The sequence below is a fragment of the Ruditapes philippinarum genome, unplaced genomic scaffold (genome assembly GCF_026571515.1).
Source record: "Ruditapes philippinarum isolate M1 unplaced genomic scaffold, ASM2657151v2 ctg247_1_1_1_1, whole genome shotgun sequence".
NCBI classification, from domain to species: Eukaryota; Metazoa; Mollusca; class Bivalvia; order Venerida; family Veneridae; genus Ruditapes; species Ruditapes philippinarum.
In genome coordinates this window covers 153,281-181,095 of record NW_026852169.1, presented here as the reverse complement: position 1 = coordinate 181,095, position 27,815 = coordinate 153,281, and positions in this window count along the sequence as shown.

Below are 27,815 nucleotides of genomic sequence, written 5' to 3'. Positions count from 1 at the left end.
ACCAGTTCATGTAAAATTTAAAATTCTGCTTAAGTCGGTGCTAGGGGGCTTGAAACTACCACTACCGTCCATCAACAGGCTCGATCAAACTGAGCCTGCAACGTTTTCATTTTTGCCTGTTTGAGCTTTCTTTAGAGATTCTGTTTTTCTTTATTTTATAATATAGACACAATAATAAGCCATGATCAGTTTTGCATAATTTTATTTCACAAACTTCTTATAAAGAAATCTCTCTTTGCTTCAGTCTGATATATTTTGCCTGTAAAGTGTTCTAAAAATGAAATATAATCATACTAATAATTAAATAATTAAAAATTATGACACAAATATTATAAGATTCTTGTGACGCTGTAAACCTGATGAAAAGGACATGTATGAAATTAAGCAAATTTTAATTTCTTCCAAAAATCTAGTTTATTCTTTTCATAATTTTCGTAATTTGCTATAATATATTATTTACCATAAGCTGCAAATATATATTTAAATACCAGAAGGCACCAAAGTGACTACGTCAATGATATAAAAACACAGGTTTTATATGTTTATATCTAAAATGGTACCTTAGTGACTACGTATAAGAGATAAACTGGCGAATGGTGTACCTTTATTTCTAAATATTCTTGTTGTTGATTAAATAAATATATCTTTTAACATGGTAAAAAACCATTTTAATATTAAAAAAAGTATGCAAAACAAATTTAAGCGAATACTTCTTCAGATATATTCGCTTAAATGAGACAAAAGGTCTGGTGGGCTTTACGAAATCGACAATATTTAGATTTCAGGAGCTATCAGTGATTAAGATTAAATATTAATTGTATGTAGAAAAAGTCCAATGTACCAAAATATCTGATAAATAGCATGTGCTTTGTAGCTAATTTTGTGAGATGTGGGACAATTGATATCTCTAAAATATGTTTTCCTTAGTCTCTTGAATAATGTTTTCCAATTTTGAAACCTAATTTTGACATTGCCAAGTCAGAAATACGGCACCGGTTTAAACTTAAGTCGAATAAACCTAGTTCTGCATCAGCTACATTTTTCATAAATTCAAGTAAATTTCTTGAGTGTCAAAACAGGATCTGGTACACCCATTTTTTGTACTTGAAAATGTTTGCTTATAAGAATCTATCAAACTGTGCAATAAGTTCCTATATATTCCACCAGAATGTGTCTGCAACTGTAATAACTTCTTCAACAGTGTTAAATCACGCTAACCCGGAATCTGTTTAAATGTTGCCCTTTCTATTATACCAATGTTTTATTTATAAAATCTATGTTGCTATTCTTCTTTCTTTTTTTTTTTTTTAAATATTTACTGTTTTTTATTCGCAGATTAAAAAAAGCAACATCTAAGACACATGTTATCTTAATATCAAAAGGTTTGTCTTTTTCTAGCGAAGGAGCTTTATGACTGCTTTTACATTTTATTTCTATGACATTTTAATTACTGATAAGTCTTTTTATTCAGATAACTCATTTAAAAATGTCTCAAATTAACCACTGACATACTTCATAGGTGTTGTTAATATAGTGTTCTTTTGTTGCAATGGGGCGTTTTTGTTCATACCGGCTCTTTCATGTAAATTTTTGAACGTTTTGAATACTGAAAAAGGCATCGATGTTAATGTTTTATCAACTATATAATTACACAATTGTACATGAACTTACATAAGAAAACTTTACCAATTGATTAAAGGTATTTAAATGAAGATATATTCAGAAAAAATCTATTATTTAATTTATAATGATAAAATCTTAAAGCCCGAAATATAGCACGACCTGAATTCTAAATTTCCACATGTTTATAAAGCCAGACGTATTGGGAAAGTACAACTTACGTTTCTCTTTTCTAGAGGCTTTATATATCAACACAAACATATCTATTTTGCAGACCTCTCAATAGCTATTAGACATAATTAATTGCACATTTTCCTGACTTAAACTTGCTATTATTTAGGACGACAAAATGGGGCTTTGTCAGTTCTAGCGAAAGGTTTATGATTAACCTGTCCGTGCTCTGTCTTTGCCCTGTCCTGTTTTTGTTTGGGGTCCCCTGGGCTCCTTGCCATTGGTTCTTGTTGCTGGGTCATGTGGGGGTTGCGTTCATTGAACGCCGCCTTTCCTTGTTGATCTTGTTTATCATATTTTTTGCTGATAAAATACAATACTGATTTTTGCTTTTGTATTATAAGCAAATTGATAAAGGGGAGTAAAAGATAAAATTCGCTTCTGGCTCAACATTTTGACTGTAATTCTACTGACATTTTGACAGTACTTGTCTTAACCTGGTTAAATTCTACTAAGCATTTTTGTATTTAATTGAAAGGAAATGTTATGCGTGTTATCATTATTATTAATTTGAAACAACCAAGAATGAATGTGATAAAACGTTCTAAAAAAATTAATATACTAAATGTTTATTGTTAACAAGATAATGAATATATATTGTATTTGTTATTACAGTATTGTTCGGGTACATTCGACAGTGTAAGTTTTATACTCATCTCACTGACCTTTGATTAAATAAAGTCCATTTGTTATCCATGTCTTGTCACCGTATATTGGGTGTTGCTAGCATGGGCTTTGCAATATTTATGATGAAGAACATAATAACACAATTGATTGCACATAAAATAATAAATATTTTTTTCAAACAATTCAATATTACCCCTGAACTTGTGAACCCCGTCTTTGATATGGTTATCAGTATGGACTGATAGATTACCGCCTTAAAGTTCGTGGTACTTGTATAGTTTAAGAGCTTTGTAAAGCAATATATATCAATGACATTATATTATGATCCATGTTCTTATTTTATACTTTTGCTAGGGTATGAATGCTTCCTTCTCAATTTTTTCCCAGATTTACATGTTTTCCTGTGTTTATCCAGTCATAGTAACATAATCACAATTGACCTCATGGAACTCTGTCAAACACATGTGAAGTTAATAATTATTAGTTAACGCGAAATATTTCATGTGTGGTTAGATTTCTCAGTCAGTTTCTCTCAAGAACCTCACACCATTACAGAATACCGAAACATGTATTGTTATATTTTAGTTTGACATCATATTATAATGCTGAAAAAGACCCCATCATCTCCTGTGCCGAATAAGGTATTGTCACATAATGAAATGAAACCTTTTAATGAATTCTACCTAATAAACTCGTCAAAATAAGGAGACTGTAACACAAAATTCTCACATGTTGACTTAACTTCTATTTTATTAGCATTATTCAATTTTCCTGTAGGATGAACACTATGGTAACAAGTAGTCCGCAGTACAAAGACATCATTTTTGTCATAACCAATATTAAATTTACAACCTTTGATTATTATTGAATAAACAAAACATGACATAACCAATCTGAATTCATAATGCAGACATTTTTCAGTCGGCCTGTATCTAAAAATGGATTAACTATGTCATTCCTTTGGTCACAGAGTAAGACAACATGATTAGTTATTATTCCTTAAGTCATTCAATAAAATAGAAATTCTTGTTGCAGTAACATAATTATTGTTTGTTTATTGATGTATGAAAAAGTGCTGATGAGTATCGCCCTTGGCATTTGTAAAAAATGACATTTAAAGTCATAGTTATTTCATTTATTTGTTGAATAACTTGTTGATTCAGAAACATTTTGTCCCTCCTATTCTCTTGAGCATTGTACTAAATTGCATCTTTTTTTATTTTAGAGCACCAATATATCAAAAAGAGACATTTTATTTCCATTTTAGTAACACACGTGGTAGCTTACATCATTAAATAACAAATGATTACCGTTTTGCCTCAAATGACAACACAAAACACCATCATTCATTTAATTTAATAGGTTTGCTGACATAATCTGTGTATAGGATGTCTGTCGCATTTAATATCCAAGGAATATAATCTCAGAGAACCTTTACACTTGACATACTTTGTGCTTCAAATAATCTCTATCACTTGAAGCAATTATGACATTTTATGTTCTAACATCTTTTACTCTTTCTCAACATGGGATTATCCATTTAAATTTTTAAAAATGAGGTTGAAAATTAAGTAAGAACAAAAACTTAAAGTGTTCTCAAGACCAATTTATCTAGGTATACCATAAAGGAAACTGCTACAGAATTATACTGTTGTTAAAAGCGATGAATTTGAATAGTGATTAAATGTTTATAGCTGTTGCATTCTATCCGTTTCAATTTGAGAATCACTTTATCTGCAGTTCAAATAATTGTTAGCGAATATTGCTTATGTCATCTACCTCCTTAATCACTTAAACGAAACCATTCAATGAATATTAGAAACAACTGTAGGTTTACATGATTACAATTTACCATTTTGCCATTAGTTTGGAACAATCTGTAAGGTCAGAAAATGTAGAATTTATCAATAATAATATATAAAGCTGATAATTTACAACATATTGTTTTGTGTTGCCACAAAGCAAGCCTCCGACGACGATAATTCATTTTTTACAATTAACATTTTTACAGTGTAAGTTATTACGCTTATAAACAAGAAACATAATTATGATTGCTCTTAAATTCGTGATATGTGTCTTTATTCTTTAAGAATTGAACTATGTAAGTTTCTAAATGGTAACTGTAGTATCATGATAATGATATGTTGCTTCTCTTGCTAGTTTTATCATCTGACCAATTGACCCCCCTAAAAACATCATCAACGAAAAAAAACAAACAACATTGACAAAAATAAATAAATAAATAAATAAATAAATAAAAAATAAATAAAAGCAAAAAACATGTTCTCTAATTTTATTAAGTGAATTGCAATGAATCAGCATTATTTTTATGTTATTTATAATGAAGTATAGCACTTTCAGATGGTGCTCAGGAAAAAGAAACAGTTTGATATGGATGGTCATAAAGACATTTGCTCATATACTAGGTACAGATACAGTTTTTTTTTTTTTTGTATGTTAGGTTTACCTTAAAGTATCTCTTTAATATATATATTTTGATCATCAATTTAGGAAGAAAGAGTGTGATTGAAATAGAGAAAAACAGAATCCCTGAAGAACGCCCAACACGATAAAATTGTAAAATGTTGCATGCTCGGTTTGATTGAGCCTGTTCATGGACGGTCCTGGAAAGTGCAAATTACCGTCCACGAAAACACAGTCATATTTTTCTGTCGTTTAAATTAAATTCTCATTTACTTTGTAATAATTATATTGACAATGGTCGCTGCTTTTTTATCCGTAGTAAATATAAAGAAGAAACTATGTGTCAAAATAAGCAATAATTGTATGTTAAAGATTTTTTTTGTTTTAAAAGCCTTTGTCTGGATTATTTTGTTGACAGCTGAAATGTCAATTTTCCCTTAACCAAAGTGAGAATACAAAAATTAAAGGTTTCTTGTTACTTATCTAATTGACATATTAAGCTTCATTTAGTGTTTCTGTCGTATGGATATTGCCAAATTATTTCATAAGAATCCTTAAGTGTGACATAAACGATGCTTCAAACATAAGCTGAGGTTATTTGAAGAAGATGTATGTTTTGCAAGAAAATAAAAGTACATAGAGGGTAATAAACCTAAGTAGAGTAAAGATTAAAAGTACAATTAACGGTAATACAATTTACAAATTATTTTTTTTCATTTTAAAATTAGTTTCCTTCCTTGAAATGTAACTTTGATAAATGTGATGACTCAAAACTAAAAAAACAGACCATCTAATTTACACATTGACAGGTACCCGGTAACAACCTAGACACATATGTACAAATGGACAATGACACCGACTTAATGACTTTCACTTAAATCATAATAAATTAGTAATAATCTCCTTATGAGTGATAAAAAGTGAACAATTAATTGCAATCTTAAAACGCCCTGCTCTTAACCTTTACTAAAAATAACGATATTAAAGTTTTTCACACGAAATAAAATAAAACGAAAACAGAGCACAGCAGAAAATTAAAACATAAATAAATAAAAATAAAACAAAAAAAAATGGAGTAACAGAAGCAACTAGAATCACAATTGTTTTGACCATGTTTGTCTTCGATTATTTTTACGTTAAACATAATCTCAAAATCAGAAATTAATCGTGTCACACACAAACGATCATCATTTTGGCTTTTAATAAATCAAAACATGTTAAGCTACCGTGACCGAGAATAATCGGCTCCTTGTTTCAAAACCCTTTCCATAAATCATCGACGATTCGAATCCTGCCGCCATGTGATGAAGCAAGGGATGACTGGTGCCCGTTTGTTCAGCGGTTTTGACGGAGGCGGGGGGGGGGGTTCGGGGTAGGGAAGAGGTGAAGACCTGGTATGGCATCTGATGCCTTTATATAAGAATTATCGGCACACAGATTGTTTCTTCAAATATTTGACTTACCCTATGGAATAAACAGATAAAATGAAGCTTCAATACTACGCTACGGTATTCTTGCAGTTTATGATGTATATGTTCCTTTATTTTGCAATGATTTTTATTCAATGTCAATATGCTGTCGCCATTATTATTTTCGATACTTCTCTGCTAATATGCCAGTAAGTCCGAAGCGGGTATTTTTGTTAAACTCGTTGAAACTAACGCAAGATTCTGATGTTGATTGGTAATAGACAATGATTTTATCATCAGTTTTGTATTTGCAAATAACAACAGTTGATAAAATAAATAATTCAGTACTCTAGTAAAATTGCGATATCGTTTAATGCCTTAGATTGGGTATATTATAATGTAGCAATGCGGTCCATGTATATATATTATCAATAAAACACTTTCCAACATCAAATAGTCATTTAACTATTGAACAGGTGAATAAACTTTGAATGGCGCGACACGATAAATCAAATTTATGCAGCAGTACAAGGAAAAAGCAGCATGCCTCCAGATGAGCAAAAATATTTCGAGTAAGAACCTTGAGTAAAATGTACTAATATTTTAAGAAAAGTAAATAAAAAATAAGATTCAAGTAATAATTTACATGATATGTGCGATTATTTAACTTCCTGTGGTTCAAGGTAAAGACAAGAATGAAAAATAAACCCCTAAAACAGAAAAAAAACTATATAACACGCTTTAAGCACTTTTAAAATATATATCTGACATATTTACATGTATTTTGTTTATTCCTATGATCAAAATACTCAAATGATATCTTATATATCCAAGGTAATTTATCAGAGGTGTTGTATTCTTTATAATTCATCAGCAGGAGAAAACGAACATTTCCGGACTAACAATAAATTATAGAAAACATTTTATATGATCTTCAGTCTTCTGTTTCATAGCAATTCGTCTTGAATGATACAACACAACATAAACAACAACAAACGGCGTTTGAAATGATATTTGCTGACAAGACGTCAATAACAAATTGTAATTTATTTCATTCTTTCTGTGAGTCTTTTGCGTAAATACATGCTTTATTTGTGCAGAAAATGCAAATCTTTGCAGGTCACAGAGACAGGCCAAGGCTATTCAATGATATGAAATAAAAACATAATCCTCGAAAGTTTGAAATTACAGAAAACACTTTGGATAATGGAATGATTGACAAAAATATAAATGTGATGTGTATGCGTCTGTTACATTTAAATGTCGTTGACTTAGGATAAAATATAAAATATCAAAGCAATTCTGGGACAGCGAAGGAAACATGATTATTAAATTACTCGTATATGTCAAAATTTCTTAAGCGATACTTTAAAGGTGAAGACAACAGTACTAGTGCGCTAAAGCTCTAAATTGATATTTTCATCCTTCTATATTAATTCTATATAACGTGATAATCTATGTTGTCCAGCATTCTTTGTATTATATTTGAATAAGCAATCAGTTGGATAAATTACTTCATAAGTTTTATATAATTCTATATGAAAAATAAAATAAAAACATTTATAAATTCTCAGTTTGAAGCATCCTTCTTCAGAATCTTATTCTTCCATCCTTGATGTTTCTGACATACGTATTATTTTACAGAAGATGTTATGTATCGCTAAACCTTTAAGAAAGTTCATATGCACTATTGCATCTTTGAGCTAATAAGGACCACCTAGTGAACTGACGGTGTAGAAATCTATGATATCAGTATTTTACTTCTTCAGAATTTATTATGAAGTAATCAATTTAAAAATCACGAAATTCCAACTCCGAAGACATATTTTTACCATATGAATAGCAGAGCAATAAGTAAGCCAAAAGAACAGTGTAAATAAACTATTTAAACCTAACCCGTTGTCACATTATATCGGAATAATGTTCAAAAACGTTTTGTTGCTAATGATTTCGTATAGTTAATCTGCAGATCGAGTTTTTTTAAATGAAGTAAAATTGAAAGATTAGATAGCAAAACAATAAATGTAGTGTCCTGTGCTATTTTTGAAGTTTTACGCTACACTGCTCTTACGTATAGGGAGCGTAATTAAATCACAATTGTGTCCATTTTGTTCGGAGGCAAGAACATATGTATGAAGGTTATGGATGACTTATTGAAGTCAAATGTTAACATTTCAAGATAATTCTTCATTTTGATCATCGATTTACCACTTACAATATTCAGAACATATCGTACTGTTGTTACTGGGATAATATCAATCATTTTGAAAAGTTAAAAATGCTCAAATGGTTGATAAATCGAGTAAAACGACTATTTCCATTTGTCATTTAATGCATAATTTTGGTTGTCTTGTTGTTGTCTTGTTACAATTCAAATAAATTTCTGTCAATTTTTGTATCTAATAAGTAGATTGTCTTTGTTGCATATGACTGTAACTTTTATCATAAATGTTCATCCTCTATCATTAAGTTATCATGTAACATGTTATGTTTAAACATGCACTATATCACGGCAATGGTAGAAGCCGCCCGAACTTCGGCAGATAAATAAATTATTTTTAAAGTCCTCAGCAATTATTTATCTTATTTAATGAACGTTTGTTTTAGTGTGCAACATTTGTATTTGCCGATGAAATTTCTTGCGGTTCTTTTGTGCGACGTTTCTAAATTAAATAGATTAAACTTAAGTATTCAATGTTTTAAATTAAAGAATGATCTATAATACTTTCATTTAATGTTGCTGCTGCTTTAGTTGTAATTTATTATAGTAAATCGTATTGTTTTGTTGCATCAAACGTTTGCATGGAAACAGCGACATTCTTTACTTAATGTCAAGACGAGAAAGATATATTACATAATTGCAGTTATTTTTTAACATACGTATGCCATAAATATTCTTTTTCATTGCTCGAAATGTTAAAAATAATTTTTCATTTTTCAATGGTTTCAAAGTTTTTAAATTTTGAATGCTAAGAAATCTCAATATCAACGTCATTGCTTTTCAGCCTGTCTAACATGAAATTGAACATATATTATCTGATCATAAACTTCACAGGTGTGGTTTACATATAGCATTCTTAAATGCTATTTTAAGATAAAAAAGCCAAAATGCTAATAATTACATGACAAATTTGCAGATTTCAATTATTTTATTGCGTAATGTTATCTACTGTATGAAATTTATAAGTGTTTTAATACGAGCTATTATGTCAAAGCCTACTTGATACTGATCTATAAAATTTTCTAATTATCAGTCTGTTTGACGTATTAGACTACAATATTTATGACTTGCGATCTCTTTGCACTCACTTATCTTGCAATTAAGCGTAAATGTAATCAGAGAGTGTCTTTCGAAAGGCCCAAAAGTGTTGTTATATTTCATCAAACCTCATTAAAAGAAATCTGAATTTTCTTATATAAATGCAAGCAAAGGCCAAAGTTAATAACGCTTAAAATTGTTTCTTATTTCATAAGTAACAGCTTGATGCTGTTTTGTCAAATTTTGAAGTAATGACGTTTCTGTTGGATGGATGTTTGCATCTTTCGTTCATAATTTAATTTTATGTTGTAAATGATAAAAGCATAAGAAATATTCCTTTATTATAAAACAATTCATATATTGCGCAGTTATGTTTAAAAACGATATAAGTCGATATGTATACTAACACATGACCATACAATACAAATTTGTAGTGCCGCCTAATATGAATAAATGACTTGAGTGATAATTAAAACATAACAGTATTTTGGATGTAGCAATTTCTATAATATAAGGAGGTTATGATGAATCTTACATGATCTATCAGAAACAGATTCAATTCAAGTGGCCTTCAGCTTTTTTGTTACAATTCTGTGTTGTTTCAAGCTTAGTCTTTCAGTAATTTTGTCTTGCACCATATCACTGTAAGAATCCCCCACACGACCCAGCAACAAGGACCAGTGGCAAGGAGCCCTGACGGACCCAAAACAAAAACAGGACAGGGCACAAGGCAGAGCACGGACATGCTAATCACCAAATGATAAATAATTTGTAACTGATAAGGAATTCAAGAAAACAAGTAAATGATTGAACAAAAGGCCCACAAAGTTAAAGGGCACAGGGGAAGGGGACAGGAAACCCGGGGAAGGGGGAGACTGGTTAAACCGGTGCTAGGGGGCGTGGACGGTAACTTGCACTTACCAATACCATCCATGAACCGGCTCAATCAAACCGAGCCTGCAACATTTTCAATTTTGCCGTGTTAGGGGCTTTCTTTGGGGATTCTTTATTTTCTATATTTTCGCGTCCGACGATAAAATAAATTTAATGAAAAAGACTGAAATTGAACCCATGATACTACATAAAAAATACTGCTTAAATTTGCTAATACCGATTTTCGTCATTTATCTAATTAAATGTAATACATAATATATAAAGCTGTCTATTATATGTATGCAACCGACGGAAATGGTAATGATCTTCTATTTATTCATGGAAAGCGTGAAATAAAGCAATCATGAAGTGGTAATTTGCAAAAGAGTTGCTACTTTTGCAGACGATAACTTTGATAAACATATATTATCATGCGATGTTCTCATAGACATATATTTTACCAAGATTAGTCCTTGGATCGTAGGCGGTTCAGATAAGAGCTTATATTGCATGAATTCATCGCGAAACGAATCTATTTGCTATTTTAATACATACATTGATTTTTCTATAATGATTGATCATATTTCTATGCTGTCAAAACAGTCATTTTTGTCTGGCTGATGTTTGGATAACAGCAATATCACTTCACATGTCTGTCACTTTGATTTCTAAAATGCAAATATTGTTGTCTTTTTCTTATTTTCCCCAATTAATTGAAGTATTATAAGAACTTTCACTAAAATACTGTAAGTTGTTTTTGCGTTTCAAAACTTGTATTATTAAATCAAACAATTTGATTTTAAGAATATGCAGCTTGTTAATTTTAATCATTTAACAGATCAACTGACTGCTGATGGCATCCTTTAAAGTCCGCTTGCAGGCAGATTTAATTTGATTTAAACATTTATATTAAGTACACAAATACATTTTTTTCATTTTATAAAAAGACAATTCGTTGGGTGGTTCCAGTATTTCCCACTTGAATACTTAGGATATGTTGCCTGCTTTTTAAATTTGTCTTTTGACAATATACCTGTAATATGCAGGCTTCATAACTTTTGATTCTTTTTTAAAATTCCATATTTATTTACTTCCGCCCATTGTTTTCTCGTTTAGGGCACATGCATTCTTTAACCATATACCGCATTTCATGGAATGGCACTAATATTTCACATTAATGGTTCCATGTTAATCGCCGTGAAGTTCTTAATTTTACCAATTCATGCTAAATGTTGAATTCTGCTTAAGTCGGTTCTAGGGGGCGTGAACGGTAACTTTACCGTACCATTACCGTTCATGAACAGACTCAATGAAACCGAGCCTGCAACATTTTCAATTTTGTAGTGTTGTGCGTTCTTAATGGATTTTTTTTATTTCTGTATGCATTATACTGAAAACGGTCGCTGTAGTTTTGAAGATAAAACAATGTTACGATAATACAAGCTCAGTATCGATAGTTACTGTGATTCTTTTCACAAATTAAGCCTCGGAAACAAAATACATTTTGCTCTTAAGAAAGGCCAAAAATGTGAAACAGGTATAGAATATTATTATAACAGATTTAGAGCATGTAAGACCCTAATCATCAAACAAAATAACTGCTAAGGGTGCGTAGTAGCCAATAAATATTGTTTTGAAAACTGTAATAAGACACGAAAAAATAATCTTTCGAGGCATAAAAGTAAATGCATTGGGGTCCTAATTCGCCTTCAATATTTTATATTTCGCCTCGATAGCTTATTGATGTAAGGAGATATGTAATTTGGCACCGTTTAGACTAATTTCAGAGATAAATGCTAAAATGTTGTATTTTTATTTCGTACATTCCCTGCTATTATTTTTATTATGCTTTAATATGTCTTTTGGAATGATATATCACTCACTATGGAGAAACGATGACAACGATACAATTTTGTGAAACCATTTAACTAAAATTCGGTGAATCTGAGACAAAATATCTGGAGAAACTGATTAAATGGACGTTTAGATAGTGGACACAAATGGCTTACAGAAATGCTATCACATTTTGTAAATCTATGATAGATTGTATTCTTGCAAGATCATAAATTACAATTTTAATGGACATATTGACAATGAATTTATCTGAAATTAATTAATTCTTGAGTTTTTGTTATACATGTATTTGTATATGAAGAGTTCTACTTGAGTGCGAACAAATTTTGGGCTGTATTTGCAAGACTTAAATGAAATGTATTTGTTCTGTAAATATCTACATGGAAATAATAGTAACTAAATAAATGAATTTTAATTTGTTGAAAATGCAATAAATCATTTTATCTTTTTTATGCTTTCCATCAGTGCGTGAGTCTATTTCTATTTTTTGTTGAGTGTATTGATGGCATATCTGTTTATGGATTATGCATTTTATATTTGTAAACATAATTATATAAATTTTAACAAGTTTGACAGTTTTCCCTATTTTTTTTTTGTTAATTAGTAAAGTGACAAATAAAAGAGCGAAATTACTATGTAACATCATATGTTGTTTATTTTATTAGTTCATAGGATATCAAGTTAGCAATTACTTTGTCTAGAGCGGATAAATCCACTGTTAAGGATCTCGGCGAAGAGAAAATAATATATAATTATTATTCATCTGTGTCGAGAAAGGAGGCAATCTTTCTTGTCAAGCCTTTTCTAGACTATTCAAAATTGTGACTTTCATTTGTAATAAGAATCGAGGAAAGAGAAATATGAATGACAGTTTCCAAATGAACTAAGCCTAGTATAAGTTCTACTTTGAACTTGTAAGTCTAAGTTGTATATTGTCTTTAATTGTGAAAGATGTTTGATGACAGAACAACAGTCAGGTGCTTGCTTGTAATATAACATATTTCAATATTGCACATGTATAAATATTAGTTTTGAAACACATTTGGTTTTACAATATATATGTAAAATAGAGTGAAATAAGAATCCCTAAAGAAAGCCCAACGCGGCAAAATTGAAAATGTTGCAGGCTCGGTTTGATTGAGCCTGTTCATGGACGGTACTGTCATGTGCAAACTACCGTCCACGCCCCCTAGCACCGTTTTAAGCAGAATTCAACATTTAACATGAACTGGTAAAATTTAGAATTTTTAAAGACATGCACAAATACGACCTGAAAGAAACACAAAACGTATGTGATCCGGATTTTGATGCCTGTAGTACTAGGATATGGGGCATACAGATTTCCTCATGTTTATCCGGTCTACTGTCCGACCCTCACGCTGTCATGTTTTACGTCCATGGATGGAATGTTTATTGATGCTGACACGCAAAGCGTTCATAAATATATTTCATGTCAACATAAAAACTATTAACAAATTACGCAGAAAAACCGAACTTGGCAGTATACATTAATAAGCTTCATGAATTCAATCGAGATAATTCATTGGAAATTCGGCCTGTTTTGTTGCATACAAATTGTTTATAACATTAAATCTTTTCACAGGAGTGATTTCATGTTTTCCTTTACTATCAGACTTCCATATATTCATATTTATCAATACTTTATCGAGCTTCGTTTAAGTTTGAATAATATAAATGTGATAAATATATGAAGACGTTCCTCTTCAAAAATAGTTAAGAAAAATAAAGACCTATTTAATTATATTCGAATTAGATTTTGATAAAACTATGTTTTCGTGCATATTGTATCAGTATTTAAATACATATGGTTTGTACATATTGTTTAACTTAGAAAATGTACAATATCTACTGCATCTACCACGTGTACAAATACGACCTGACAGAAAGCAATTTCGTATTTTATTTTTGCTGCCATTACGTATGGATAAACTTGCTCTAATTCAAGGAGGTATAATTGGAAGGCTAATTGTAGGACTATCTTGATCTTTTACTCGTAGTTGGCTCTCATAGACATAACAAGAACGTATCACATTCGACACTTCAGTGCTTGTGAGTTTCTGACGGGAGTAAAATACAAGTCCAAACTCAATACACTGTAAGTTAAGAGATATGACACAAAATCATTACTTGACAATTTCATATCAATAGGAATTTTAATATTCTTTTTCAGTTATGGACCTAATATTTTATATTCATTTCTATGTTTTATTATTTATTACATTTATTCAATGTGTCATTACTATGTTTAACTCAATTATTTTATTGATGCAAATATGCATGATATTCATCAATACATTTCATTCTCAGTCTTAGAACTATTCACAAATTACGCAGAAAAAAACTAAACTTGGCATTATGCATTTATAAGCTGATTAAGCTCCATAAAGCTAATCGAGATACGTGCATAAAAATTTCGGCCTGATTTGTTACATACAAATTGTTTATAGCATTACATCATTAAATCATTAACAGAGAGTGGTTTCATCGCTTAACTATCTTACATTTCTCTATCATTCCTCGTTTAAGTTTAAATAAGTATAAATGTGATGAAATATGAAATAGTTTTCCTTCAAATATCTGATAAAAAATAAGAACTATTTGATAATATTCGAATTAGATTTTTTTTTTAAACTAAGTTTTCGTGAAACAAGTTTGTCTGTGTATAACACATTTGCGGATGTTTTAAAATTATAAATATTACCAGTTCATGTAAAATATTAAATTCTGCTTAAGTCGGTGGTAGGCCTAGGGGGGCTTGTAACTACCACTACCGTCCATGAACAGGCTCGATCAAACTGAGCCTGCAACGTTTTCAATTTTGCCTGGTTGAGCTTCCTTTAGAGATTCTGTTTTTCTCTATTTTATAATAAAGACACAATAATAATCCACGATAGGATTTGCAAATTTATATTTCACAAACTACTTATTAAGAAATCCCTCTTTGCTTCAGTCTGATATTATTTGCCTGTAAAATGGTCTAAAAATAAAATTTAATCACACAAATGATTAATTAATCAATTAAAAATATGACACAAATATTAAAAAAAAATTGTGACGCTGTAAACTTGATGAAAAGGATCTGTATGAATTTAAGCAAATGTTAATTTCTTCCAAAACTCTAGCTTATTCTTTTCATAATTGGAAATACGTAATCTGTTATAATATATTCTTTACCATTAGCTGCAATGATATATTTAGATAGACACCATAGTTACTACGTCAAGGATATAAAAAAACAGGTTTTATAGGTTTATATCTAAAATGGTACCATAGTGACTACATATAAGAGATAAACATGCGAATGGTGTATCTTTATTTCTAAATATTCTTTTTTACACAATTAAATAGATTAAATAGATATATCTTTCGTCTTTTAACATGGTAAAACACCATTTTAGTATTGCGAAAAGTATGCAAAATAAATTAATGCGAATACTTCTTCAGATATATTAGCTTAAATGAGACAAATTGCGAAATCGATAGTATTTAGATTTCATTCACTTAAATGAGACAAAAGGTCTGGTGGGCTTTGCGAAATGGACAATATTTAAATTTCAATTGTATGCAGAAAAAATCGAATGTACCAAAACATCTGATAAATATTATGTGCTTTGTAGCTAATTTTGTAGGTGTGTATGAAATACATAGGACAATTGTTATCACTAAAATATGTTTTCCTTAGTCTCTTGAATAATGTTTTGCACCTTTGAAATCTTATTTTGGCATTGCAAAGTCAGAAGTACGGCACCGTTTTAAACTTAACTTGAATGGTCCTAGTTCTGCATCACTTCATTTTTCACCAATTCAACTGGAGTGGCAAACAAATAAGTTCCTGTATATTCCACCAGACTGCATCTGCAAATGTAATAAATTCTGCAACAGTGTCAAATCACGCTAACCCGGAATCTGTTTAACTGATGCTATTTTCTATTATACCAATGTTTTATTTATAAAATATATGTTGTTATTCTTTTTTTTTTTTTTTTAGATATTTACTGATTAAAAAAGCAACATCTAAGACACATGTTATCTTAATATCAAAAGGTTTTTCTTTTACTAGCAAAGGAGCTTTATGACTGCTTTTAAATATTATTTCTATGACATTTTAATCATAAATAAGTCCTGTAATTCAGATAACTCATTAAAAAATTTCTCAAATTAACCACTGACATACTTTATACATGGTGTTTATCTAGTGTTCTTTTGTTGCAAGGGCACGCTTTTGTTCGAATTCATACCGGCTCTTTCATGTTAATTTCTGAAAGTTTTGAATACTTAAAAAGCATCGATGTTAATGTATTTATCAACTATATAATTACACAATTATATCTAACTAAAATCAGAAAACTTTACCAATTGATTAAAGGTATTTAAATGAAGATATTTTCTTTTAAACTATTATTTAATTTATGATGATGAAAAGCATAATGCCTGAAATATAAAACGACCTTCAATTCTTAATTTCCCTCATGTTTTTCAAGCCAGACTTATTTGGAAAGTATCACTTACGTTTCTTTTTTCTAGACACAAACATATTTATTGTGCAGGCCTCTCAATAGCTATTAGACATAATTGCATATTTTCCTTACCCAAAACTGCTATTATTAAAGCAACTTTATCTTAAATTTATTTATATAAGAACGGCAAAATGGGTCTTTGTCAGTTCTAGCTCTGGCGAAAGGTTTTGATGATAAATAGAAAACATATTTGTGCTTTCGACAATAGAACAATACAAACAAATTGCCAATGGGGAAATAAAAGATAGAACTCATTTTAACTATCTCACTGTAAATATACTATCTTGTTTTAATCTCGTCAACTTTTACTATGTAATGTTGGTTTCAAATGAAAAAATAAATGTGTTGGTGTTAATAATCATTTTCAAACAACCTAGAATGTGATACAAACAAATCTGTCAAGAAAACTCGTGTTCATAACATAAAATAATGCAATATACTTAATTTTTAATGTCAACAAGATAATGAATATTCATTGTTTTTTTTATTATTGTAATTTTTGGGTACGTCCAACAGTGTAAGTTTTATACACAACCCATGGACCTTTGATTAGTATAAATTCCATTTGTTATTCCTGTCATGTCCACATATATTGAAGAAACAATTACACAGTTGATTGCACATTAAATGAAAAATATGTTTTAAACAATTTAATATTACCTCTAACTTGTGTACCTCTCTTTGATATGGTTAGTATTATTGACTGATAGATTACCGCCTTAAAGTTCGTGGTACATGGGAAGTTAATAATTATTTATTTAGTTAACGTGAAATATAACAAGCGTGTTTAGATTTCTCAGTGAGTTTCTCTCAAGAACCTCACACCATAACAGAATACCGAAACATGTATTGTTATATGTTAGTTTGCCATCATAATATAATGCTGAAAAAATCTCATCATCTCCTGTGCCGAATAAGGTATTATCACATAATGAAATAAGACTTTTTAATGAATCCTACCCAATGGACTCGTCAAAATGAGGAGACTGTAACACTTAATTCTCACATGTTGACTAAACTTCTTTTTTATTAGCATTTTTAGATTTTCCTGTATGAAGAACATTATAATAACAAGTAGTCCGCAGTACAAAATATGATAAACAAGATCAACAAGGAAAGGCGGCGTTCAATGAACGCAACCCCCATATGACATCATTCTTTGTCATAACCAATATTAAATTTACTTCCTGTGATTATTATTGAAAAAAAAACATGACATAACCAATCTGTTTTTATAATGCAGACATTTTTCAGTCGACCAGTATCTAAACAAGAGGGCCATGATGGCCCTGAGGTCGCTCACCTGTATAAAGGCACCCGGAGCGGGGCCAGTTTTAACCCCAGGGCTTTTATTTGAACAAACTTGGAAGACACCCATTAGAAGATGTTTCACAATGTTAAGGTTTTACTACACACATATAATGAAAAACAACGATCTACCCCCCCTTTTTTCCCGTCCCCTCGACCCCCCGGCAGGGCCAATTTTAACCCAAGGGCTTTTATTTGAACAAACTTTGTAGACACCCATAAGAAGATTTTTCATGCTAAACATCTAAGCTCTAGCTCATTGGGTTTTTTAAAAGAAGGTTGTTTTTTTTTAAAGTTTTTACTATACACATGTAGTTAAAACCAATGACACCCCTGGGGCGGGGCCAATTTTGACCCCAGAGCTTTTATTTGATCAAACTTTGTAGACAATTACTAGAAGATGTTTCATGCTTTATATCTAAACTCTAGCTATTTGGGTTTTTCAAAGAAGATTTTTAAGTTTTTGCTATACAAATAAAAGGAAAATCAATAACACCCGGGGCGGGTCAATTTTAACTCCAGGGCTTTTATTTGAACAAACTTTGTAGACACTCACTAGAAGATGTTTCATGCTTAATATCTAAACTCCAGCTATTTGGGTTTTTTCAAAGAAGATTTTTAAGTTTTTGCTATATACATATAAGGAAAATCAATGACCCCCGGGGCTGGGCCAATTTTGACCCCAGGGCTTTTATTTGAACAAACTAGGTAGACACCAATTAGAACATGTTTAAATATCTTAGCTCTAGCTCTTTGAGTTCTTTAAAAGAAGATTTTTTAAGTTTTTACTATATGCATATAGGGAAAATCAATGACTCCCTGGGGCGGGGCCAATTTTGACCCCAGGGCTTTTATTTGAACAAACTTGGCAGACACTCATTAGAAGATGTTTCATGCTAAATATCTTAGCTCTAGCTCTTTGAGTTCTTTAAAAGAAGATTTTTTAAGTTTTTACTATATGCATATAGGGAAAATCAAAGACCCCCTGGGGCGGGGCCAATTTTGACCCCAGGGCTTTTATTTGAACAAACTTGGTAGACACTCATACGAAGATGTTCCATGCTAAACATCTTAGCTCTAGCTCTTTGGGTTCTTTAAAAGAAGATATTTTAAGTTTTTACTATATGCATATAGGGAAAATCAAAGACCCCCTGGGGCGGGGCCAATTTTGACCCCAGGGCTTTTATTTGAACAAACTTGGTAGACACTCATTAGAAGATGTTTCATGCCAAATATCTAAGCTCTAGCTCTTAGGGTTTTTTAAAAGAAGATATTTAAAGTTTTTTCTTTCGGTTGCCATGGCAACCAGAGTTCTGCATGGAATTAAATTCTTTGAACAGTTTTTAAAGGTGACCACCAAAGGAACATTCATGTGAAGTTTGGATGAAATTGGCTTAGCGGTTTATGAGGAGATGTCATTTAAATTAAAAGTTTACGGACGGACGGACGGACGACGGACGGACGCTGGACGAAAAGCGATCACAAAAGCTCACCCTGTCACTTTGTGACAGGTGAGCTAAAAAAGGATTGAATATGTCATTTCTTGGGTCACAAAGTAAGAAAACATGATTACTTATTATTCCTCAAGTCATTCAATAAAATAGAACTTCTTGTTGCAGTAACATAATTATTGCTTGTGTATTGATGTAAGAAAAACTGTTAACGACGTATCGCCCTTGGCGTTTTTAATAACTGACGTTTAAAGTAATAATTATTTCATTTATTTGCTGAATAACTTGGTGATTCAAAAACATTTTGTCCCCCTATTCTCTTGGGCATTGTACTAAATTGCATCGTTTTTAATTTTAGAGCACCAATCAAAAAGAGAATTTTTATTTCCATTTTAGTAACCTTTTAGTAACGTGGTAGCTTACATCATTAAATAACAAATAATTATCGTTTTGCCTCAAATGACAACACAAAACACCATCATTCAATTTAATTTAATAATTTTGCTGACATAATCTGTGTTAAGGATGTCTGTCGCATTTAATATCCAAGGAATAATATATTATCTCAGAGAACCTTAACACTTGACATACTTTGTGCTTCAAATAATCTTCATCTTTTGAAGAAATTGTGACATTTTATGTTCTAACAGCGTTTACTCTTCCTCAACATGGGATTATCCATTTATTTTTTTTAAAAATGAGGTTGAAAATTAAGTAAGAACAAAAACTTTAAGTGTTCTCAAGAACAATTTATCTAGATATACTGCTACAGAATTATACTGTTGTTAAAATCGATGTATTTGATTAGTGATTAAATATGTATAGCTGTTGCATTCTATCCGTTTCAAAATGAAAATCACTTTATCTGCTGTTCAAATAATTGTTAGCGAATATTGCTAATGCAATCTACCTCCTAAATCACATTAAACGAAACCATTCAATGAATATTAGATAACATTGTAGGTTAACATTCATTGCTCAGTACTGGTTGTTTCCAGGTACGGATTCGAAAGTTTGTATATAAGCTTACAGCTTCCTACACAATCGAACTAAACTAAATTCTGTATAAACCAACATTATTAAATTTAAAAGCTGTTCTGCCATTAGTTATGAACAATCTGCAAGGTCAGAAAATATAGAAGTTATCAATAACAATATACATAGCTTATAATTTACAGCATATTGTTTTCTGTTGTCACAAAGCAAGCCTCCGACGACGATAGTGTCAAGTGACAAAATTCATTTCAATTCAATTATCTGTAAATTAACATTTTTACAGTGTAAGTTTTTACGCTTATAAACAAGAAACACAATTATGATTGCTCTTAAATTCGTGATATGTGTCTTTATTCTTTAATAATTGAACTATCTTAATTTCTAAATAGTAACTGTAATATCATGATAATGATATGTTGCTTCTCTTGCTAGTTTTATCATCTGACCAAGTGACCCCCCTAAAAACATAATCAACGGAAAAAAAACAACATTGACAAAAATAAATAAATAAATAAATAAAAAATAAATAAAAGCAAAAAACATGTTCGCTAATTTTATTAAGTGAATTGCAATGAATCAGCATTATTTTTATGTTATTTATAATGAAGTATAGCACTTTCAGATGGTGCTCAGGAAAAAGAAACAGTTTGATATGGATGGCCATAAAGGCATTTGCTCATATACTAGGTACAGATACAGTTTTTGTATGTTAGGTTTACCTTAAAGTATCTCTTTAATATATATATTTTGATCATCAATTTAGGAAGAAAGAGTGTGATTGAAATAGAGAAAAACAGAATCCCATGAAGAACGCCCAACACGATAAAATTGTAAAATGTTGCATGCTCGGTTTGATTCAGCCTGTTCATGGACGGTCCTGGAAAGTGCAAATTACCGTCCACGAAAACACAGTCATATTTTTCTGTCGTTTAAATTAAATTCTCATTTACTTTGTAATAATTATATTGACAATGGTCGCTGCTTTTTTATCCATAGTAAATATAAAGAAGAAACTATGTGTCAAAATAAGCAATAATTGTATGTTAAAGAATTTTTTGTCTTAAAAGCCTTTGTCTTGATTATTTTGTTGACAGCTGAAATGTCAATTTTCCCTTAACCAAAGTGAGAATACAAAAATTAAAGGTTTCTTGTTACTTATCTAATTGACATATTAAGCTTCATTTAGTGTTTCTGTCGTATGGATATTGCCAAATTAATTCATAAGAATCCTTAAGTGTGACATAAACGATGCTTCAAACATAAACTGAGGTTATTTGAAGAAGATGTATGTTTTGCAAGAAAATAAAAGTACATAGAGGGTAATAAACGTATGTAGAGTAAAAATTAAAAGTACAATTAACGGTAATACATTTTACAAATTATTTTTTTTTTCATTTGAAAATTAGTTTCCTTACATGAAATGTAACTTTGATAAATGTGATGAGTCAAAATTAAAAAAACAGAGCATCTAATTAACACATTGACAGGTACCCGGTAACAACCTAGACACATATGTACAAATGGACAATGACACCGACTTAATGACTTTAACATAAATCATGATAAATTAGAAATAATATCCTTATGAGTGATAAAAAGTGAACAATTAATTGCAATCTTAAAACCCCCTGCTCTTAACCTTTACTAAGCTTCCTCATTAATGTGACTAGAAATAACGATATAAAAGTTTTTCACACGAAATAAAATAAAACGAAAACAGAGCACAGCAGAAAATAAATAAATAAATAAATTAAAATAAAAGAAAAAATGGAGTAACAGATGCAACTAGAATCACAATTTTTTTTGACCTTGTTTGTCTACGATTATTTTTGCGTTAAACATATAATCTCAAAATCAGAAACTAATCGTGTCACACACAAACGATCATCATTTTGGCTTTTAATAAATCAAACATGTTAAGCTACCATAAATCATCGATGATTCGAATCCTGCCGCCATGTGATGAAGCAAGGGATGACCTGTGCCCGTTCGTTCAGCGGTTTTGACGGAGGCGGGGGGGGGGCGTGGTTTGGGGTAGGGAAGAGGTGAAGACCGGGTATGCATCTGATGCCTTTATATAAGAATCATCGGCATACAGATTGTTTCTTCAAATATTTGACTTACCCTATGGAATAAACAGATAAAAAGAAGCTTCAATACTACGCTACGGTATTCTTGCAGTTTAAGATGTATATGTTCCTTTATTTTGCAATGGTTTTTATTCAATGTCAATATGCTGTCGCCATTATTATTTTCGATACTTCTCTGCTAATATGCAAGTAAGTCCGAAGCGGGTATTTTTGTTAAACTCGTTGAAACTAACACAAGAAGCTGATGGTGATTGGTAATAAACAATGATTTTATAATAAGTTTTGTATTTGCTAATAACAACAGTTGATAAAATAAATAATTCAGTACTCTTGTAAAATTGCGATATCGTTTAATGCCTTAGATTGGGTATATTATAATGTAGCAATGCTGTTCATGTATATATATTATCAATAAAACACTTTCCAACATCAATTGAATAGGTGAATAAACTTTGAATGGCGCAACACGATAAATCAAATTTATGCAGCAGTACAAGGAAAAAGCAGCATGCCTCCAGATGAGCAAAAATATTTCGAGTAAGAACCTTGAGAAAAATGTACTAATATTTTAAGAAAAGTAAATAAAATAAGATTCAAGTAATAATTTACATGATATGTGCGATTATTTAACTTCCTCTGGTTCAAGGTAAAAACAGGAATGAAAAAAAAACCCCTAAAAAAGAAAAAAATCAAACTATATAACACGCTTTAAGCACTTTTAAAATATATATCTGACATATTTACATGCATTTTGTATATTCCTATGATCAAAATACTCAAATGATATGATAAAGTAATTAATCAGAGGTGTTGTATCCTTTATAATTCATCAGCAAGAGAAAACGAACATTTCGGACTAACAACATATTATAGAAAACATTTTATATGATCTTCAGTCTTCTGTTTCATAGCAATTTGTCTTGAATGATACAACACAACATAAACAACAACAAACGGCGTTTGAAATGATATTTGCTGACAAGACGTCAATAACAAATTGTAATTTATTTCATTCTTTCTGTGAGTCTTTTGCGTAAATACATGCTTTATTTGTGCAGAAAATGCAAATCATCTGTCTTTGCAGGTCACAGAGACAGGCCAAGGCTATTCAATGATATGTAATAAAAACATAATCCTCGAAAATTTGAAATTACAGAAAACACTTTGGATAATGGAATGATTGACAAAAATATAAATGTGATGTGTATGCGTCTGTTACATTTAAATGTCGTTGACTTAGGATACACGGTAGGGAATCACGTGACTTTTACGGTTACGCGTACAGACAATATGGCGGCCTAAAAACCTCGCTTTACACGTGTTTTTCAGGTAATTCTTTATTTTATCCCTTTTACTTACATACGAGACCTGTTGCAGCCTACGCGGAATAAAGAATTGTTGCCGCCTATACCTTATTTTCCACCCCTGTGCTCATAGCTTTTACAAACACTCAAAAATTCACCAGGAATTTTCAATGTTAACAATTATTTTTCAGGTAACTTTCACGCAATCTTTGTATTTTTTATTAATTTGATTAAACTACGTAGAGTTAGCAAAGAGAAAATGTTCATAGAATTTCTTGATTTGAAAATGTAAATATTAGGCATGTTAAATGTTGACTAGTCATTTTCAATTTCAATACACGAGGGAAAAATGATTTGGGTAACGGCCACGCAAACTTTTATTGTTGATAACTCCCACGCAATATTTTATGTGCAAGCAATATCTATGCAGGCTATAGCCTAGATATTGATTTAACAAAATCATGATCTGATCGATGTATTTAGCCTTAAACGTTCATAGAATTTTGAATAATATTTAAAATACCGCCAAAAGGTCCTTGATAGAATTAAGCGCCTATGGGTAGCAGAATACATACTCACGTAAATATATTAAATGAAGTTTCGATATAGAGATATAGATGAATTAATCACAGAAATTAAAATAAAAGTCTCAAATATAAGAAGGAGGTCGTTTTCAGTTTAAGCACAATTACAGTTGTCATTTTTCATAGTTTGCAGATATGGACGGTTGCAGCTCGGATATTGTTTGTGGATAATGTTGGAAAACATTTCGTTCACGGACAGGTCTTAATGACCATTTAAACTGGCTACTCGGCACAGGACCTTGTAAACGTTGTGGCAAATCGAACTGTCACAGGTATGGCATTTTACTGTTAATATTAAGATTTTAAAGACATTCAAGTCATTTTATCACTTAGTCTCTTATGTAACCAATTATTTTTAAAATAAGTGTCTGTATTTAAAATAATTATGTTTTTTTTATTCTAAAGCAAAAAAAAAAAAAAAGAACAAGAGGGCCATGATGGCCCTGAGTCGCTCACCAGAAACAACTGCTTTTCAGTGTTGGAAATTATCCATTGCCAATATTTTCTAATATTTAATTTGAGCATAGAATATGTTTAAACAATAACTTTCTATTTTTAGCTCTAGAGACACCTAAAAGGGGCCAATCAAATTAATATGAGCAAACTTGATCAAAGACTACCAAAGAATGCTACAGACAAAGTTTGGTGATCATCCATCAATTAGATCTCTACAAAATAGACATTTAACGGTATTTCTATTTGAAGCTTTAGTGGCCCCTAAAAGGGGCTAATCAGATTAATATAAAAGAGTACCCAAGAATGCTACAGACAAAGTTTGGTGATCATCCATCAATTGGTTCTGAAGTAAAAATATTTTTAGCTATAGCGGCCCCTAAAAGGGGCCAATCAAATAATGCGAGCAAACTTGATAAAAGATAACCCAAAAATGCTACAGACAAAGTTTGGTGATCATCCATTCATTAGTTCTATAGGAGAAGCTGTTAAAACATATTTTTTTTTTAATTTTAGTGGCCCCTAAAAAGGGCTAATCAAATTCATATGAGCAAACTTGATAAAAGACTACCCAAGATTGCTACCGACAAAGTTTGGTGATCATCCATCAATTAGTTCTGTAGAAGAAGATGTTTAAAGGTTTTTCTATTTTTAGCCCTAGAGACGCCTAAAAGGGGCCAATCAAATTAATATGAGCAAACTTGATAAAAGACTTCCCAAGAATGCTACTGACAAAGTTTGGTGATCATCCATCAATTAGTTCTGTAGAAGAAGATGTTTAAAGGTTTTTCTATTTTTAGCTCTGCTGACCCCTAAAAGGGGTCAATTGGAATGACATGTGCAAATTCAAGTGTGACTGTCACAAGGATGCTACAGACCAAATTTGAAGTAAATCTGCTTAGTAGTTTCAGAAAAGAAGACGATTGTTGACGCATGACGACGGACGATCGATGCCGGAGCATCCCCCTTTGATACTAATAGCTCACCCTGAGCCTTCGGCTCTGGTGAGCTAAAAAAAAAAACAACCCTAAAGCATATTAGAATGGGTCTCTTTTTTTTTACAAACTAGGTAATAAAATCTAGAGGACTTATGTTTGAATGTTATTTTAATACTAACAGTAAAATCCGTAACGTTTCCGATTTGCTGAGCTATAAAATGTTTTACCACAAACGTTATAAGGTCCTGTGCCGATGCGGTCATTCCGTGAATGAAATGTTTCCCACATTTATCACAATCAATATCCGAGCTGGAAACTTTCATATCTGCAAAATATGAAAAATATCCACTGTAATTATATTTGATACTTTTGTATTAAAACGCGACCTAATTGAATGATTTGGGTTTGGTAGGCCTTACGCGAAGTTATTGATGTCCTTGGCAATTTGTGATTTTACAGGTCATGCCTTTTTGAAATTTATTTATCGTATTATTGTAACCTATAAGCAGATGATGTGTTGTTCGGCCCATATCAAGAACGCATTAATATTGCAACTACTGGACATTTATCTTGTCTTAATAATACATGTATATTATTTTTAGAATACTTGTGTAACATTATTAATATAAAATTTACATATTTGTTGTTTTCAGGATGCTGCATACAATGGTCTTAGCTAGAGCCTAGAATTAATATTTCTTAGGAATATGCTGCAAGTAACTGAAGGGGAGCAGTTTTTCTTACCAATCATAGGTGAGACTTCTAAATAGCTTCTTTTAAAAAAGTTTTTGTTGTTTTATGTACATAATTTGCTGTCAATATGAAACTTCAGCTGTATCTTAATTTCTATGCTGTTTTATTATGTAAATCTTAGAGATAATCATTTTAAAATAAAACATATCACTAAGTTGATTAATTATATATATATTTAAGATTGACCAAGTCACTTTTAATTAGTAACTTCTTATTTTATTTGCAGAAGCAGTAAGAGACAGCCAACGAAGTATTCAAACACCATCATGAAACACTTAAGACATACCAGGAGAGATCTAGAAGAAGTACTAGTAGTAGAGTGGAACAGATTGTAGCTTAATTGTAGCTAAAAGGACTTCTTAAATCGTTAAAATTAAAGCTGCACTTGAACTGTCTTTTTTTTTGTTAAACAGTTAAACTCTGTTACTTTGCTTTTATATTAAAATTGAAGTATGTTGAAATGACATTGAAACTTTAACGTTGTGCCAACGTTGAATTTCAACGTTTGTTTAAACTTTCAAATCCGAACATAAATCCAACGTTATTTCAACGTTAAAATCTGACCATAATTCAACGTTGTTCAACGTTTATGTGCCTGCTGGGTTAATTCTATCCAGGACCTATTAGCGGTAATTTAAATATTATTCAAAATTATTTGAAAGTCTGAGGCTAAATGCATCAATCATGATTTGTTAAATCAATATCTAGGCTATAACCTGCATAGATATTGCTTGCACATAAAATATTGCGTGGGAGTTATCAACAATAAAAGTTTGCGTGGCCGTTACCCAAATCATTTTTCTCTTGTGTGTTGGAATAGAAAATGACTAGTCAACATTAAACATGCCTAATATTTACATTTTCAAATCAAGAACTTCTATGAACATTTTCTCTTTGCTAACTCTACGTAGTTTAATCAAATTCATAAAAAATACAAAGATTGCGTGAATGTTACCTGAAAAATAATTGTCAACATTGAAAAATCCTGTTGAATTTTTGAGTGTTTGTAAAAGCTATGAGCACAGGGGTGGAAAATAAGGTATAGGCGGCAACAATTCTTTATTCCGCGTAGGCTGCAACAGGTCTCCTCGTATGTAAGTAAA